Source organism: Mustela lutreola, chromosome 1 (assembly GCF_030435805.1).
Source record: "Mustela lutreola isolate mMusLut2 chromosome 1, mMusLut2.pri, whole genome shotgun sequence".
Lineage (NCBI taxonomy): Eukaryota > Metazoa > Chordata > Mammalia > Carnivora > Mustelidae > Mustela > Mustela lutreola.
Window position 1 is genome coordinate 147556331 of NC_081290.1, and position 17410 is coordinate 147573740.

Consider the following 17410-nt stretch of genomic DNA (forward strand, 5'->3'; position numbering starts at 1 on the left):
CGAGAAGCCCTGGGGCGCCCGGGGGCCGGTCGGAGGCGTGGGGCGGGGCTAGGGTCCCGGCGGACGTGGCCGCGGAATTCCGGCGTGTGTGGGGGCCGCGTGTGCGTGAAGGGTGCGGGCCTGCGTCGAGAGTGGAAGTCGGCGGGGCGTTGGGAAGCTGTCTGGAAGTGAGGCGGGGCAGGTGGTTTAGGGCTTTCGGGTTGCTTTTCTCTGGGTCTGCATTGGGTCGCCCGCCTCCAGATCTCGAGGGTGGCCTTCCTACCCTCTCAGCCTTGGCGCTCTGCGAAGCAAGTGGGACGGAGCCGGACTGCAGCCCCGGGGCCCCGCGGCGTCGGGATCCGCCGGCGCAGACCCCGTTCTTCCAATGCCAGGAGCTCCCAGTGTGGGGTAGAGGGCGGGACGTGGGATGCTTGACAAACCGGTAACATCACGGAGACTCCCAACTCTGCAGAGCAGTTTCCAGCCTGTTGGAATAAACGCTCCACCGAAACAGAGCTCGAGTGTTTAAGCCGTGGCACAGTTTTTTCCTCTTGAAAGTTACCATTCGTATGAACGTTTTAACTTGTACCAAAAGTAAGGACCCGCGATTGCCCTCGGAAAGTTGCCGAGGAAGGTTTCCCGGTTGAAATGGAGATGAAAACGAACATGCTTAATATTTGCTATCTCACTGCCGGACTGGAATGGTAACTAATTTTTTTGAAAACCTGTTGGGTTTGTGTAATAAGTAATAAAACCTGAGTTTTACATGACTTCTAGGGTTTTTAGGGAAAACTGAAGTCTCCCAAATGTATGCTGTAATGTAATAAAGACAGCACCAATAGGCAATAAATAGCAAGGATCAAATTATGGCAAATAGAAATGGTACTATAATTAGTATTTGGAGCCAAGGCCGCAGTACGCACTCCTGCATGTAATAGACTTGCATGCATTGGTGAGGGGTTAGGCCTTCCCCAACCCTTGGTATGGGTTCATTCTTGTTAGACGTAGACCAATAAAAAAAAATTTTTAAAAAGAACTCTTGGTTTTCATTACTGTATTACTGTTCAGACTAAAGGATCACCACTTTTATTTACCTCAATTGTAATTGGCCCAAGTATAGTCAACTAGGGAAAACGAAACATCAGTCAAAGTGAAGTAGAGGGCCTAGTGGAGAACGGGGAAGCGGATCTGGTTTCAGATCTCAGCTCCTGAATACAATAAATACAGTAAAGATAAAAACTTGGTAATGTTACTTCATTTCTTTAAGTTGGGGATTCATGATCTATACAATGGTTTGTGTTTTGTTTTTTATTTTTTGGTGTTAAATTTTATGAAAACTGCATTACCTAAGGAGGTTGAAGAAGTTTATTAATTTAAAAATGACTTTCAATCTTTACCTGGTTTTTAGTCTACAAACTGTTAAACACTTTAGTTCATTTCACCTTTTTTTTTTTTTCTTTTTAAATCCAGGTGTTTCCTAAACTGTTCTATGGAACATTAGTCCTTTGCAAATGTTAATGGATGCTTTGTGGAAAAAATTTCCGGCATCAGTACTGGGGAAACACACACCTGCTGCTGTGAGGTTTTTGGAGGTACATCTGTGTAGCATTCTTGCTGAAAACACAGCCTGAATCTGTGAGGAATACCCAGATAAATTCACAATGTGATCTATTTGGACTTTTCAGTATAAGATCAAAGCACAGAAGAAATAAAAAGAAAGGACAATCTCAAGTTAGGGCAACTGAACTGGGTAGGATTCTGGATTTTTTTTAAGTTTCAGAAGACTTTTGTGGACAATTGGAGAATTTTGAACATGGAAGCAAAATTAAATATATTGTTGGCTTAAATTTCTCAGGTATGATAAATTGTGTTTATTACAAGAATGCTTTTATTCTTAGGAGGTGCATGTTCAAGTCTTTAGAGGAAAGATCATGATATCTGTTTGGGAACTTCACTCAAATAGTCCCTGCTTAAAAAAAATATATATATATGTATGTAAAGAGAAAACAGCCCTGTGTTAATTATGGTTCTAGGTGAAGCGTATATGAATGCTCTTTTCACCCTTCTATAGACTTGAAATTTTTAAAAATTGAAAGTTGGGGAATAAAGTATAGCTAGCAGATACTAGTTTTTCCTTTTTTTTTTCCTAACTAGCAATTACTTTAAAAAAATAAAATATACTGATAACATTTAATTATTAGAAAATACAGAATTCATTTATATATTAGAAATGAATATAAGAAATTTATTTATTCAGTTATATAAGAAATACTAGTTTTCTTATACTCTGACCTTGAGGAATGGCGTGCTATGTCTAAGAACTATAGGAGATTGAGAAATGACCTCACTCTTTAAGGCATGATATTGAATCTACACTGAGGCCTGTTCACTAGAGTAAGGTTCGGGTACATCAGTCATCCCTGCTCTATACTGTGTATGTTGCATTAGAATTTTAACAATATTAATGAATTCTTATAATCTGTTAATAGTTTTTAAAATTGCTCATTTATTCCTACAAATATTTCTTTACTACTGTGTGCCCAGGCACTGTACTAGGTTCTAGAGATAAAACTGCCATCAGTAAATGTACAGATAAAGTTCCTGCCCACACACAGTTTACATTTGGGGAACAAGAAAGAACACAGAGTAAAAGGAAATACCTATCAAATGATAAGTGGTATGTAGAATAACAAACTAGGGTTTAGAGATTAGGGGGCCCCAGTAAGGGTGGGCAAATACTACATTATGTAGGGTGAACAAAGACGACCTAACAGAGAAGGTGACATTTGAGCAGAGATCTGAAGGAAGTGAAGGAGTGGTAAAGTACAGACTCAGAAGGGGACAGCATGCTTGACATGTTTCAAGAAGAGCAAGGAGACCAAAATGAATGATGATAAGTAAGAGGGAGAGTTATAGGCGATGGGGCCAGAGAGGTAGATGAAGCCAAATTATTAATATGCTTTCAGATGAGTTTTAGCTCCTTTTTGAATAGACTTTCTGGGAAGCCCTTGCTGTAGTGCTAGCATGTGTAGAACATAGTGACTGCTAGCTGTTTTTGTATTCATTTTCTGTTTCACAAACTTAGTGATTTAAAAGAAGACAGATTTATTATCTTATAATTCTGTGAGTCTGAAGCGCAACATGGGTCTCACTGGGGTAAAATCAAGATATCGGCTGACTGCATTCCTTTCTGGACAGAATCCTCTCTAGGGAAGGCTTTGTTGCTTTGCGTTTTCCTGCTTTTAGAGGCCACTTACTTCCTCAGCCTGTGGCCCCTTTCTATCTTCAAAGCCATTAACATTGGTTAAAGATTCTCCACTGTTAAGGATTCCTGTGATTAAATTGGACACACCCGGATAATCCAGGTTAATCTGTCCATACCACAGTTCTTAACCTTAATCACATCTGCAGAATCCCTTTATCCTTATAAGATAACATTCACAGATCTGGCAATTAGGGTGCGAACATCTATGGGAGGAGCATTCTTCTTACCACAGTCCATCCTCTGACCCCCAAAGAGTCCTGTCTGTTCACATACAAAATCTACTCACCCCCTCCCTCAATCCCTCCAACTGTCAACATATTACAGCATTTCATCTAAATTTCAAGATTACCAGACCTCATGTAAAGTATTTATAGGTGCATGGCTCTGACTATAATCCATCCTGGGGCAAAATCCCTTTCCATTTATAGACTTGGGAAGCAAGAAAACAAAATGTCTGCTCCCAAAATGCAAGGGAAGAGGAGGCACGGAGGAGCAATTGCAGCTGTTCCCATTCAATAAGGGAGAACAAAGAAGGGAAAAAAGTCACCAGTCCCAAACAATGTCAAAATATAATCAGGCAGTCTCCATTAAGTTTCAAGGCCAGGGAATAATCCTGTGGTTCTTGGTTCTGGTCTCTGGGCTCATGGCTCCACTCTGGGCACTGGGAGTCACAGCATGGACATCTTTGTGTGGTTATTATTGTGCCCATCACAAGCATCGTTGTTAGATTTAGTATTTTATTTTATTTTTTTTACTAATCTTTAGCAGTTCCTCAGCTCTTAAGTTTCTTCATTAGCCCCAGTCAAGAGGTTAATTACCTTTACACAAATACAAAATCAGTACTTGAGGAGTTCACCCCATTTTTAAGGAACTTTATTGTACATCATTTCATGATAAATGCAAATATCCCATCCAATTTCTCTTAGATGAACAAGGATTTACTCCCAATCTTATATACAGGTCATATTTTCTTTATCTGCAGTTAATTTATTCTAAAACTATTGATTTCTGAAAAAAATAAAAATAAAATTATTGATTTCTTTCAGGCCCAAGGGTACCTATGTTATGCTTCATTTTATGGGATAGGCAAAGTTTTACAACTTCTAAGGCCATCACTCTTGCCCTTTAAGGACACTGAAAACTCATTTCTGCCTCCCAGCAGGTGGCAGCAAATCAATATTCGATAAGGTGCAGTAAAATTACTATAATTTTCCTGTCCTGATAAACGTTCTGGGTATTGCAGACTGTGGCTTTTCTAGCTAGAAGAGTAAAAAGACTGTTGTTCCCAGATTATAAGAATTTATATCAATGTATCAACTACTTGGGAGAATGTATTTAATTTATGTGACTAAATTTTATTATGTAGTTATATTAATATTCATTGTCTCTCACAGAACCCAAAGTCCATTTGTAAGCAGTTTTCTTGGAATAACAATAATGCTCATATGTTCTCTCCATAGATCAACAATAACTCTCCATAGCCATTATTTGGCTAATATTCATCAACACAACACAGCATTCAAAATTGATGGGAGACAGATAAAGTGTTCTTAGAGGAAATATGTATAGCTCTTTTATAACCTCTTTAAAAAAGAATAGCTATTTAATGATCTAAGTCTAGGTCAGCAAAATGATCCATGGGTCAAGTTTGGGCCAGAGTCTGCTTTTGTACACCCTATGACGAAACTCTTAACAGAGCTAATTTAAAAATAGAGACAAATTATCAGTATCTGGAATAAAAGATCACTAAAGATCCCACAGACATTAAAACACTAGTTCTTGGGGCGCCTGGGTGGCTCAGTGGGTTAAGCCTCTGCCTTCGGCTCAGGGTCCTGGGATCGAGCCCCACATGGGGCTCTATGCTCAGCGGGGAGCCTGCTTCCTCCTCACTCTCTGCCTGCCTCTCTGCCTACTTGTGATCTCTGTCTGTCAAATAAATAAATAAAATTTAAAAAAAAAAAAAAAAACTAGTTCTCAACTGGAGGTGTTTTACCCCCCAAGGAACATTTAACAATATCTAGAGACATTCTTGGTTATCACACCTGGAGAGGCTGCTACCAGCATCTGGTGTGTGGAAACCAGGGATGCTGCTTTGCACAGGACAGTTCCCACTGCAATTTTCTAGCCCCAAATATCAATAGTACTGAGGCTGAAAAATTCCAATTAAAACCACAGAGGGAAAATACTACAAATTTAGGTTAATAAAATTTGATAGCTTAGAAGAAATGAATAAATTCTTTGAAAAACAAAACTGACTGAAGAAGTAGAAAATCTTAGTAGTTCTACATCTATTACAGAATTTGAATTCATAACTAAAGAACACTTTGCAAAGAAAATTCCAGGCCCAGATGCTATTGCTGGTGAATTTTATCAACATTTAGAAAATACATGCTGTCAATCTTACCTAAACTCTTGAAGAAAACAGAGGAAGTGAGAATATTATCCCAATTTTGTAATAATAGCATAACCATGATAGAAATATATCTGACAAAAACATTAAAAGAAAATACATAAAATACTAGCAGGTTGACCCTAACAATAAAGGATAAAAGACAATAGCCAACTGAGTTTTTTCCTAGAATGCAATTTTTGCTCAACATTTAATAAATTAAACAATGTAGCATACCATATTAACAGAGAAAAAATGTTATGATCATTTCAAGAAACTTAGAAAAAGCATTTGACACAATTTATGCCAATTCATTTGGAAAACATCCATAAAACTAGAAATAAAAGAGGACTGGCTTCATTTTATAAAGAGCATCTATGAAAGACCAATAGCTACTATCATGCTTGGTGTGAAATATTCAACCCTAGGGTTAGGAAAAAGTTGGAAATGTCTGCTCTCCTCACTTCTATTCAACTTTGTGTCAATGGTCTTAGATACCGCAATAGGCAAAAATAAAATTATACAAGGTGCAAAGATTGGAAAGGAAGAATAAAACTATTCACAAGGGTCTTCATAGAAAATTATTTTTCTTTATTTTTACTTTTTATTTTTTTAAGGATTTTAATTATTTGACAGAGAAAGTGCGCACAAGTAAGCAGAGTGGCAGAAAGAGACAGAGGGAGAAGCAGACACCTTACTGGATCAGGGAGCCCTATGCAGGACTCCATCTCAGGACCCTGGAATCATGACCTGACCCAAAGGCAGTCACTTAAACCACTGAGCCACCCAGGGGCCCAGAAATTTATTTTTAAAAACTATTAAGTACTTCTCTTTAGATTAATAACTGTCCATGTAGAAAAATCTTTGAATTCTACTAGAATGAATAACTGAAATTAGTGCGCTCAGGATAACCTCGGTATGCAGAAATCAGTATTTCTATATATTAGCAAGCAGCAATTAGAATATGAATTTTAAATATAACATTTAAAATGGCATTTAAATACCTAGGAATAAATGTAATGAAAGACAGGAAAGACTTGTACTACTCTGAAACATTGCTGAAATGAAAGACCCAAATAAATGGATAGTGTGGGGATCTCTCTTTCTTTTTCTCCCCGCCTCCGCCACTGCCCCCCCCCACACCTGTGCACCAGAACATATACCAAGAAAGACTATATGACTATATTCTGGGTTATAAAACCCAATAATTGATTTGTAAGGATTGAAACCATGCAAAATATGTTTCCAGACCACAATAAAATTAAAATAGATGTTAATAATAAGTTTCTGGAAAATCCTCAAATCTCAGTAATCAAAGACATAGATTTTCTAAATTGCTGGCCACAGAAGTTTGGTTGACACTGAAGACATGTTTCTTCTCTCCACAGCCAGTTGAATCACATAGCAATTGAGTGTGGACACATTAGTACCACATTCTGATCAACTGCGCTAAGCCAGCACTGCCCTGAGATTGGAATAGGTTGCGAGCAACTGTAGACGGCTGTTATATACTTAAATCTTGCACTGGAACAGAGTTACAGCATATTTAAGATTCATGAGATCATTCCCATTCCATGCTTTCTTTCCCTCACAGCCTGAAAATACTGATGAAAAATCTGGGAACAAGACTGTGGGTGTAGTTGACAAAACAGAAAAGGTGTTCCTGGACAGATTTTGATGAATTTAATAAGTGGAAAGATAATGAACATAGACTATATTTGCATAATGGCATAACAAAAATTCATTGAACGAAGCTAGCTCTCTGGGGAAACCACACTTTGGAAATTGAATGTAAGACTCTGCTCCTGGCAAGACTATTCTTTCTATCTAAGGATGCACATGGTTTTCAAGGGGGGGGGGCGGATACCCTACATGCTTTATTCTCACTGATCTTAAATATCCTTCATTCTATTTTTCTGGAAATAATTAAAATTCATTTTCCAAGAGGAAAAAATTTCAAGCATCTGGAGCCATGCAAATGTATCTCTTTCCAGGATTTATAAAAGCATACAGTTCTCTTTAATAGACCTTGACAAAGATTTGGGACTATAAGTCATGTTTAATTTTTTTTTTAAGATTTTATTTATTTATTTGACAGAGAGAGACACAGAGAGAGAGGGAATATAAGCAGGGAAAGTGGGAGAGGGAGAAGCAGGCTTCCCGCCGAGGAGAGAGCCCGATATGGATGCTGGGATCATGACCTGAGCTGAACGCACTGAGCCACCCAGGTGCCCCAGTCATGTTTAATTTTAAAAGGTTTTTTCCACCCTTGAAAAGAATTTTAGGTTATCTCCCCCCCACTATTATTTATTTTGACTATCAATTGTGGTTAATTTAACCAGATAATTTTCAAATTTCACTTTGTAAGAATAGTTTAGAAGAATTTTCTTGCCAGAAGTTTCCTCCTTTTTCTAAAAAGGCATTATTATTTAAATATTCTTTCAATATCCACCTTTTGCAGTTTTTAATTTCATGTTACTTCTGATCATTCTAAAGATAATTATACTATTTTGGTATAATGTTATACCATTTTGGCATAATTTTCTAAAATCTCAGGAGACGTCTTCTCTGATACTCATTCCATTCTAGATTTGAACATAAAGAAAAAACCAAATATGATGGTTTGTTAACAGTAAATCATAACTGATATTATTGAGTTATTTGATGGCCATTGTGCTATTATCATAATAGTAATTTTTCCTCTCAACGTTCCTATGAGATAGATACTACTGGTATCCCCATACATATGAGGAAGTTGAGACTCAAGGAGAGTAACCAAAGTGCCCAAGGCCATATCATATTGAGTAGGAAAGCCAAGCTTTGAGCTCTTAAAAATGACTACAGTGTTCACGTAATCCATGATCGGTGTTTACTAGTTCTCATTTTGCTGTGCTTTAAATAAAGTAGCAGAACTACTGTTTCAGATCCCCCAACTTATTATGACTGTAATTTCAGGGCTGGCTCTCTCTAAAATGTACTGTAATGGCACCTTGTCGTCTTCTACGTAGCAGGTTTTCCAGTGTGATACTCAGTTTCACCACATGATGGTGCCAATGAAGTGAGAAGCCTCATGCTGCTACTATTTGACATTAGGCTCAGACCTAAATATAAATGTCAACAGAAAATAATTAAAGGTGTTAAAAAAAAAAAGATTAAAAAAGATTGGCCACAAAGAATTACAGTCTAGAATATCTTTTCAAAACATAAGGAATGAAAAGATCATAGCTATAAAAAGGGTAAGAGTAACTGACTCATAAAAGTTAAAAATAAAAAGATAAAAGATGAGCCTTTGTACTCATAAAGAAGTATGTGGGACAGATGTCAGAGACTTCCCACAGGAAGGAAAACACGAAAGGAAATGAACTAAATGAGAGCAGGTGACTTACCAAAAAAAAAAAAAAAAAAAAAAAAAAAAGAGAGAGAGAGAGAGAGAAGAAAGAGAAGGGAAAAAAGAGACCAGCTGTATAGTGATGTAGCTCCAGGGTCAAATGGTAAGTGTTCCAGTAAGATTCCACAGTAAGTGCAAATGCGGTAGCAAAAGCAAAAGCCAGAGAGTAAGGATTTTAGAGAACCTTTTAATAGACATCACTATTTCTTTTTCCAACCAAGATATGTATTACTATTTCTTCCCTTGCAATATCAAAGATATAACTTACTATGGAAGGAAGAAGCACTGTTTTTCAGAAATTTACCAAAGCAAGTCTGGATGCATCCTGCTCATTAAAGCTATTCCAGTGACTCAAAATGTGAGCCCTGGCCAATCCGCATCCCTTCAAGTTGTTATAAATGCAAATTCTTTGGCCCCATCCCAGACTGAATCAAACTCTGGGCGTGGGGCCCTTCAGGTGCTTCCGATGCAGCTGAAAGATCCAAGTCCAACTGCATCACTTAAGAAAAACAAAAGAAGAAAAGAAACCCATCAAAACATTATTAATATAGAGATATTGAAAATTATAATATTAAAGGAGTATTAAGTAAATCATGAAATGTCGTCAGGGTATTTAAACAAGTTTGATGGATAGTTTTTAATCATGGAAAATATATATCCTTGTGGAGAATTCAGATTACAACATTGATCTCAATTATGTAAAAACAGTTCTGCAAAAAGTAGAAGGTTAACAATGGCTGCCTTGGAGTGATGGGATTATATACACCTTTCTTTTCTGCTGCTTTATATTGCAGGTGCTGTTTTCAAACTTTCTATAAGGAGCCATTTTACAAAAAAAATAATAAATCTTATTAATGATTTTTTTAAAAAGTAAAAAAAGGGATACCTGGGTGGCTCAGTTGGTTAAGCAACTGCCTTGGGCTCAGGTCATGAACCTGGGGTCCTGGGTTCGAGTCTTCATAAGGCTCCCCCTGCTCAGCAGGGAGTCTGCTTCTCCTTCTCCCTCTGCCTGCTGCTCCTCCTATTTGTGCTCTCTCTCTCTCCTTGTCAAATAAATAAATAAAATCTTTTTTTTTTTAAGATTTTATTTATTCATTTGACAGAGAGAGATCACAGGTAGGTAGAGAGGCTGGCAGAGAGAGAGAGAGAGAGAGAGAGGGAAGCAGGCTCCCCGCTGAGCAGAGAGCCCAATGCGGGACTCGATCCCAGGACCTTGAGATCATGACCTGAGCCGAAGGCAGCAGCTTAACCCACTGAGCCACCCAGGCGCCCCAATAAAATCTTTTTTTAAAAAAAGTAAGAAGAGAGACTTTCTGAAGTCAAAATACTATTTACAGATTATATTCTTGCCTATTTTTTTCTCTATATGTGGTTAATTAGGAAGAAATTGACACAGTGACAGTCCAAGGCATAAGGAAGAAAGGCAGTCATGATTTTGCTTAGTGGAGAGACAAAGCACAGAAAGACCACAGAGTTGATGTATCAGTGTTGAAATTGGTACAGGAAGTAAAAATTTGAGAGGGAGAGAAAATAATCTTTTTACATACAGTAACCATGTGCTTTACTCTTTCAAGTATCATTAGTGAAAATACTAAGCATTCTAACGTAAAGAAAAATGTCTTCAAATTTAAAAGATAATAGGCTTAAACACATTAGCCCTGAGAAAGCTTCTTATTTTGTCCCTATGCCATTTGAATTAATGGCCTGACAAATCAAGTAGGGGAAAAAATCCCTCATATGACTAGTTTTAAAGATTGATATCTATGTTTATGAATATCCTGAATATTGCACCCTACATATGATTCTTTTCTTGACAAATGCCTGTGAAATATGTGTTAAAACTGGTAAATAGAGTAGGCCACAAAAACTCAGTAAATTTTTTTAAAATCTGAAACTAAATAGGCCACACTCCCTAAAAATAACAAAATACAATCAAAATCAATAATAAATAAAAAAACAGGGGAAAAAGGAATCGTTTGAAAACGGAGGAGGGAAATGACTCCAAATAAGTCTTAGGGTAAAAAGGAAATCAAAATTTCAGAGAAGGCACATGTGAAATAATAGAACTAATGGGATGCACCCAAAGTTGAAGTCAGAAACACATTTATTATTTAAATATTTTCATTACCTAAATAATAAAACTTAAAGGTAAATGGAGTATTCAACTCAATAAATTAGAAAGAATTTTTTTTGGTTGTTAGATTTTTTTTCAAAAGAATTTTTTTAAAAAATCATAAGAAAGCAAATAAAGGTGAAATCAGTAATTAAAGAAATAAAAACTATTGGAGGCATAAATGGAGGAAAAGTACTACAGAAATGCTCTGGAAAATTCTAATTAAAATGCACACACACGCACACACACACATTAAGAATGAGGAAGAGAATAGAAACACAGGTTGAATATAGTTTTTTAAATTATAAAATGAGACTTATCTTTCCAGTTATATGGCAGGCTACATTATTCAGGCCAACCCTCCCAGCTAGAGGGAAGAACAACTTAAAATAATGGATAGCACAAAAAACCAGTTCTTAAAAGTAACATAGACCTCCTATGAGACAGTAAGGCATTTCCAGGCCAAAATCTAAATAGAGAGGGACCCCAGAAATGTTAGCAGAGCACTTCAGTTGCTTTGCCCTAAGAACATTTGCTTACCTAGGCAAACTTTCACTTTAATGGCCTTGCAGAATGTGGATAATAGAAATCAAAGCCCAGGGTTTTCTCACGGTGAAGATCTAGATAAAGCCAAGATACTCTTGAATAAAGCCAAGATACTCAAGGGATATTCCCTTGGTCCAAGGATGAGCCAAAAGTTAACCTAGTCCACTTCTGCAGGAAAGGTTGTCTTAGCTCTGAGCAGAGCAGGGATGGGAAATAAAAACCATCCCTGAGAAGTTTTAACCAGATGAATGCATACCAAAGTTACATCACCAGAGTGGTTCCAAAACCCTTATGCCATGAATTTAAGCTGTTTCTGAACTGATAGTGCTCCAGTGTACCAAGCAGAGACAAAGGATTCCCATAGGAATCCTTAAAAATAATTTTCCAAGGGAAAACAAAAAGCAGTTCACAGTCAAAAGTAATGGAGTGTCACGGGGAAATCACGAAGAACAAAACCCAGCAGAAACTACAAACTGCAGAAACAAAAAACATAAAATGAATTTAGCTATTCAAATTCTTCAGGGACAGATAATACAATTACTATGCTTACTATGTTTTAAAAAATGAAAAACAAGTTAAAATATCTTCAGAGAATAGAAAACTATAAAATACAAGCTAATATATATGCAAGAGAACAAAACAGAACCTGTAGAAATAAAAAACAAAACACTCAAATGGAGATTTAATAACATATTAAGAATTAGTGCATTTGAAAAAAGAATTAGTGCATTTGAAGATAGATAGGAAAAGAAAAAAAGAATTAGTGCATTTGAAGATAGATAAGAAATTATTCTGAATACAGAGATACAAATAATACTTATTTGTATCTCTGTATTCAGAATAATTTCTTATCTATAAGTATAAACGAGAGTTTATGTAACATGGAGCTTAGAGTAATAAAGTCTATCACACATCTAGTATCAGTTCCAATTAAAGAGGAGAAAAAAAGAGATGTGGCATGGTAATGGCTGAGGATTTTCAAGAAGTACTCAAAACACTCAGAGTAAATCTCCACTGAGAAACACAGTGTCACTGCAGAAAAACTTAAAACTTAAGATTTTAAAAGAAGCCAGGAAGGGGGGTGGGGTGGAAAGGACATATTCAAAGGATCTCCAATTAGATTGACAGCAAGTGATGAAAACCAATACATAGTGAAATATCTTTAATATTTTGAAAGAAAATCACTACTGATCTAAAATCCTATATCCAGTAAACATTTTTAAACAAAAAACAGAGAGAGTTTACCACCACTGTAAAATCCCAAAAAAGAAATTGCAAAAGATATAATTTGGACTGAAGGGAAGTGATTTGAAAGGAAGAGTCAGCTAGGCAAAAGGAAATAAAGGCCAGAGGAAGGGCCAAATGGTATGAGTAAGTATGAACAAGTATTGTGTGTTTCAAACAAAAATAATGTTTAGTGGAATGAAAAACAACTTAGACTTAAAATCTATTAAAATAATGAAATCTTATTTGGCACAAGAAGTAAATGGACTTAAAATCGTTTTAGGTCCAGTGCCTGGGTGGCTCAGTGGGTTAAGCCTTTGCCTTCGGCTCAGGTCATGATCTCAGGGTTTTGGAATCGAGTACTGCATCGGGCTCTCTGCTCAGCGGGGAGCCTGCTTCCCTCTCTCTCCTCCTGCCTCTCTGCCTACTTGTGATCTCTCTGTCAAATAAATAAATAAAAATCTTTTAAAAAATTGTTGTAGGTCCTTGTAGATAAATATATTGATTTAATTTGGGTTTCCATAAGTTAAATATTTGTATTGTAATTTTTATGTAAAACAAATGGGGGAAACTGAAGTGATAAAAATGACCTAATCAACCCAAAAGTTCCAAATGTAGAGAAAAAGAAACAAGAAATAAATTCAAAGCACAAAATAAAATGGTAGCTAATAATGAGTTACACATATAAGCCCCTTATCTATTAGGAATTATATTTAATGTAAGTGTATTAATACTCAAAAGATAGATTGTGAAACTGGATTTTTAAAAATCAAGCCATATGCTTTTTACAAGGGGCAGATCTAAAACGTGAGGATACAAAAGTGTTGAAAGTTGGAGAGAGAGACAAGATGGCAGAGAAATAGCGGACGGAAATGATATCAGGTAGCAGGAGTTCAGCTAGATAGTTATCAAACCATTCCAAACACCTACAAACTCAACAGGAGATCAAAGAAAAAAAGAGCAGCAATTCTAGGAACAGAAAATCAACCACTTTCTGTAAGGTAGGACATGTGGAGAAGTGAATCCAAAGTGACAGGAAGATAGACCACAGGGGGTGAGGGCGGCTCCTGGCAAGTGAGAGAGCAATGGAACACAAAATCAGAACTTTTAGAATTCAGCTCCACTGAGGGACGTCGCTCCAGAGGCTAAGTGGGGGTGGAGTCCTCACAGGGACAGTGTGGTCTCAGGACCTGCAGAGTCACTGAGGGTGACTGAGTATGGCAGAACTCTCAGATATCAGAGCAGAGAAGCCAACTACAGAGACAGAGCCGAGGAGTGAGCTCGCAGCTCAGGGTTACCTTAAGCCATGATCCAAGGCACAGTCAGGCCACTGCTTTTTGAGCAGGGACCCCACAAGTGGCAGATCTGGGGAGACCCACCTTCCTCCTTCAGAGGAGCAGTGTGGCAGGAATTTCCTGGGTTTGGAGACTCCAAACCGGGCTGTGTGCCAGAGACACAAATGCTTAGTCACAGACCAGGTGAGCCCATAGTGCGGCCGGAGACCAGGGAGATGGGAGGGACTGACTGTTTTTCTGAGAGCACACTGAGGAGTGGGGCCCTGAGCTCTCGTGTCCTCTGGGCTAGAGATTGGGAGGCTGCCATTTTCATTCCCATCCTCCAGAGCTCTATGGAAAGTGTTCAGGGAACAAAAGCTCCCAAGATTGAACCCAAGCAGATTTCTTAGGCTGGCCCCTGGCAAGGGCAGCACAATTCCACCTCAGGTAAAGACTTTGAGAATTACTACAACAGGCCCCTCCCCCAGAAGATCAGCAAGACCATGCAGCCAAGACCAAGCTCCCCAGTCAAGGAGAACAGCAGAACTCCAGAGCTGGGGGAAAGCAATGCATGGAATTCATGGCTTTTTCCTCATGATCCTTTAGTCTTGCAAAGTTAATTTTTTTTAGTTTTTTTTCTTATTTTAACTTTTCCTCTTTTGTCTTTTAACGATTTTTAACTAGTTTATCTTAACAATACCTTTCTTTAAAAAAAAACCTTTTTAAACCTTCATTATTATAGTCATATTTTACCCTTCATTGTATTTAACCTTATTTTTTTTTAATACATATAGGTTTTGTTTTTTTTTCTAAAACATTTTGGGATACAATTTCTTCTAATAGATCAAAATATACCTTAAATCTAGCATAGGGCTTTGTTCTAGTCTCCAGCCTGAGCACATCCTCTCCTCTTTTTTTTTTTCCCTTCTTTTTCCAACCAATTTATCTTATCAATTCCGTTTTTAGAATTTGTTTTAAATTTTCATCTTTACAGTTCTATTCCATCCCTTCTTCATGTTTACCCTTATTTTTGTATATATGTAAGTTTTTCTTTCTTTAAAATTTGAGAGGTAGTTTCTTCTAAGAAACCAAAATACACCCAAAATCAAGTGGGTGGCTCTGTTCTATTCACCAGTCTAATATATATATATATATATCATAAAAGAAATATATAATAAAATTATTATAATTATGTATAATATATTATAAATATTGTATATCATATAAATATGATATATAAATATATATTTATAAAAATTATATATTTATATATAATAAAAGAAAAAAATATATTATATAAAAGAAATTTCATTTTTATATATAATATTTCTTTTTACCCTTTCTTCTCCCCCCAGTTTGGGGTCTCTTCTGATTTGGTTAGTGTACATTTTTCTGGGGTCTTTGCCACCCTTTTAGTATTTTATTCTCTCATTCATATATTCTTATTTGGATAAAGTAACAAGGTGTAAAAATTCACCACAAAAAAAAAAGAACAAGAGGCAGTACCAACAGCTAGGGATCTAATCAATACAGACATTGATAATATGTCAGATCTAGAGTTCAGAATGACAATTCTCAACGTGTTAGCTGGACTCAAAAAAGGCATGGAAAATATTAGAGAAACCCTGTCTGGAGAAATAGAATTCCTTTCTGGAGAAATAAAAGAACTAAAATCTAACCAAGCTGAAATCCAAAAATGTATTAATGAGGTGCAATCAAGAATGGAGGCTCTTACTGCTAGGATAAATGAGGCAGAAGAAAGAATTAGTGATATAGAAGACCAAATGATGGGCAATAAAGAAGCTGAGCAAAAGAGAGACAACTACTGAGCTACAAGGGGAGAATTCAAGAGATAAGTGATACCATAAGATGAAATAATATTAGAATAATTGGAATTCAAGAAGAAGAAGAAGAAGAAGAGGAGGAAGGTATATTGGAGCGAATTATTGTAGAGAATTTCCCTAATATGGCAAAGGGAATAAGCATCAAAATCCAGGAGGCACAGATAATCCCCTCAAAACCAAAAAAAATAGGTCCACACCTCATCATCTAATAGTAAAATTTACAAGTCTTAGTGACAAAGAGAAAATTCTGAAAGCAGCTCAGGACAAGAAGTCTGTAATATACAATGGTAGAAATATTAGACTGGCAACAGACTTATCTACAGAGACTGGCAGGCCAGAAAGAACTGGCATGATATATTCAGAGCACTACATGAGAAAAATATGCAGCCAAGAATATATCCAGCTAGGCTATCATTGAAAATAAAAGGAAAGATAAAAAGCTTCCAGGACAAACAAAAACTGAAAGAATTTTCAAACACCAAACCAACCCTACAGGAAATATTGAAAGGGACCCTCTAAGCAAAGAGAGAGCCTAAAAGTAGTAGACTAGAAAGGAACAGAGACAATATACAGTAAGAATCACCTTACAGGCGATACAATGGCACTAAATTCATATCTTTCAATAGTTACCCTGAATATAATTGGGCTAAATGCCCCAATAAAAAGACACAGGGTATCAGAATGGATAAAAAAACAAAACCCATCAATATGCTGTCTACAAGAAACTCATTTTAGACCCAAAGACACCTCCAGCTTTAAAGTGAGGGGATGGAAAACAATTTACAATGTTAATGGACATCAAAAGAAGGCTGGGGTGGCAATCCTTAGATCAATTAGATTTTAAGCCAAAGGCTATAATAAGAGATGAGGAAGGACACTATATCACACTCAAAGGGTCTGTCCAACAAGAAGACCTAACAATTTTAAATATCTATGCCCTTAACCTGGGAGCAGCCAACTATATAAACCAATTAATAACAAAATCAAAGAAACACATCGACCATAATACAATAATAGTGGGACTTTAACACTCCCCTCACTGAAATGGACAGATCATCCATGCAAAAGATCACAAAGGAAATAAAAGCCTTAAATGACACACTGGACCAGATGGACATCACAGATATATTCAGAACATTCCATCCCAAAGCAACAGAATACACATTCTTCTCTAGTGCACATGGAACACTCTCCAGAATAGATCACATCCTGGGTCACAAATCAGGTCTCAACTGATACCAAAAGTTTGGGATTATTCCGTGCATATTTTCAGATCACAATGCTCTGAAGCTAGAACTCAATCACAAGAGGAAAGTTGGAAAGAACCCAAATACACGGAGGTTAAAGAGCAGCCATCTAAAGAATGAATGAGTCAACCAGGAAATTAA

The 17410-nt window shown here is 36.9% G+C and overlaps 1 long non-coding RNA gene across 1 annotated transcript; it reads left to right on the forward strand.

Annotated features, from left to right (window-relative positions):
* Window positions 1-23: 23 nt before the first annotated feature.
* LOC131832799 (uncharacterized) lies at window positions 24-1826 on the forward strand. The gene is made up of 2 exons (XR_009354169.1): window positions 24-683; window positions 1450-1826. It is a non-coding gene; the product is annotated as an uncharacterized LOC131832799 (long non-coding RNA).
* Window positions 1827-17410: the final 15584 nt, after the last annotated feature.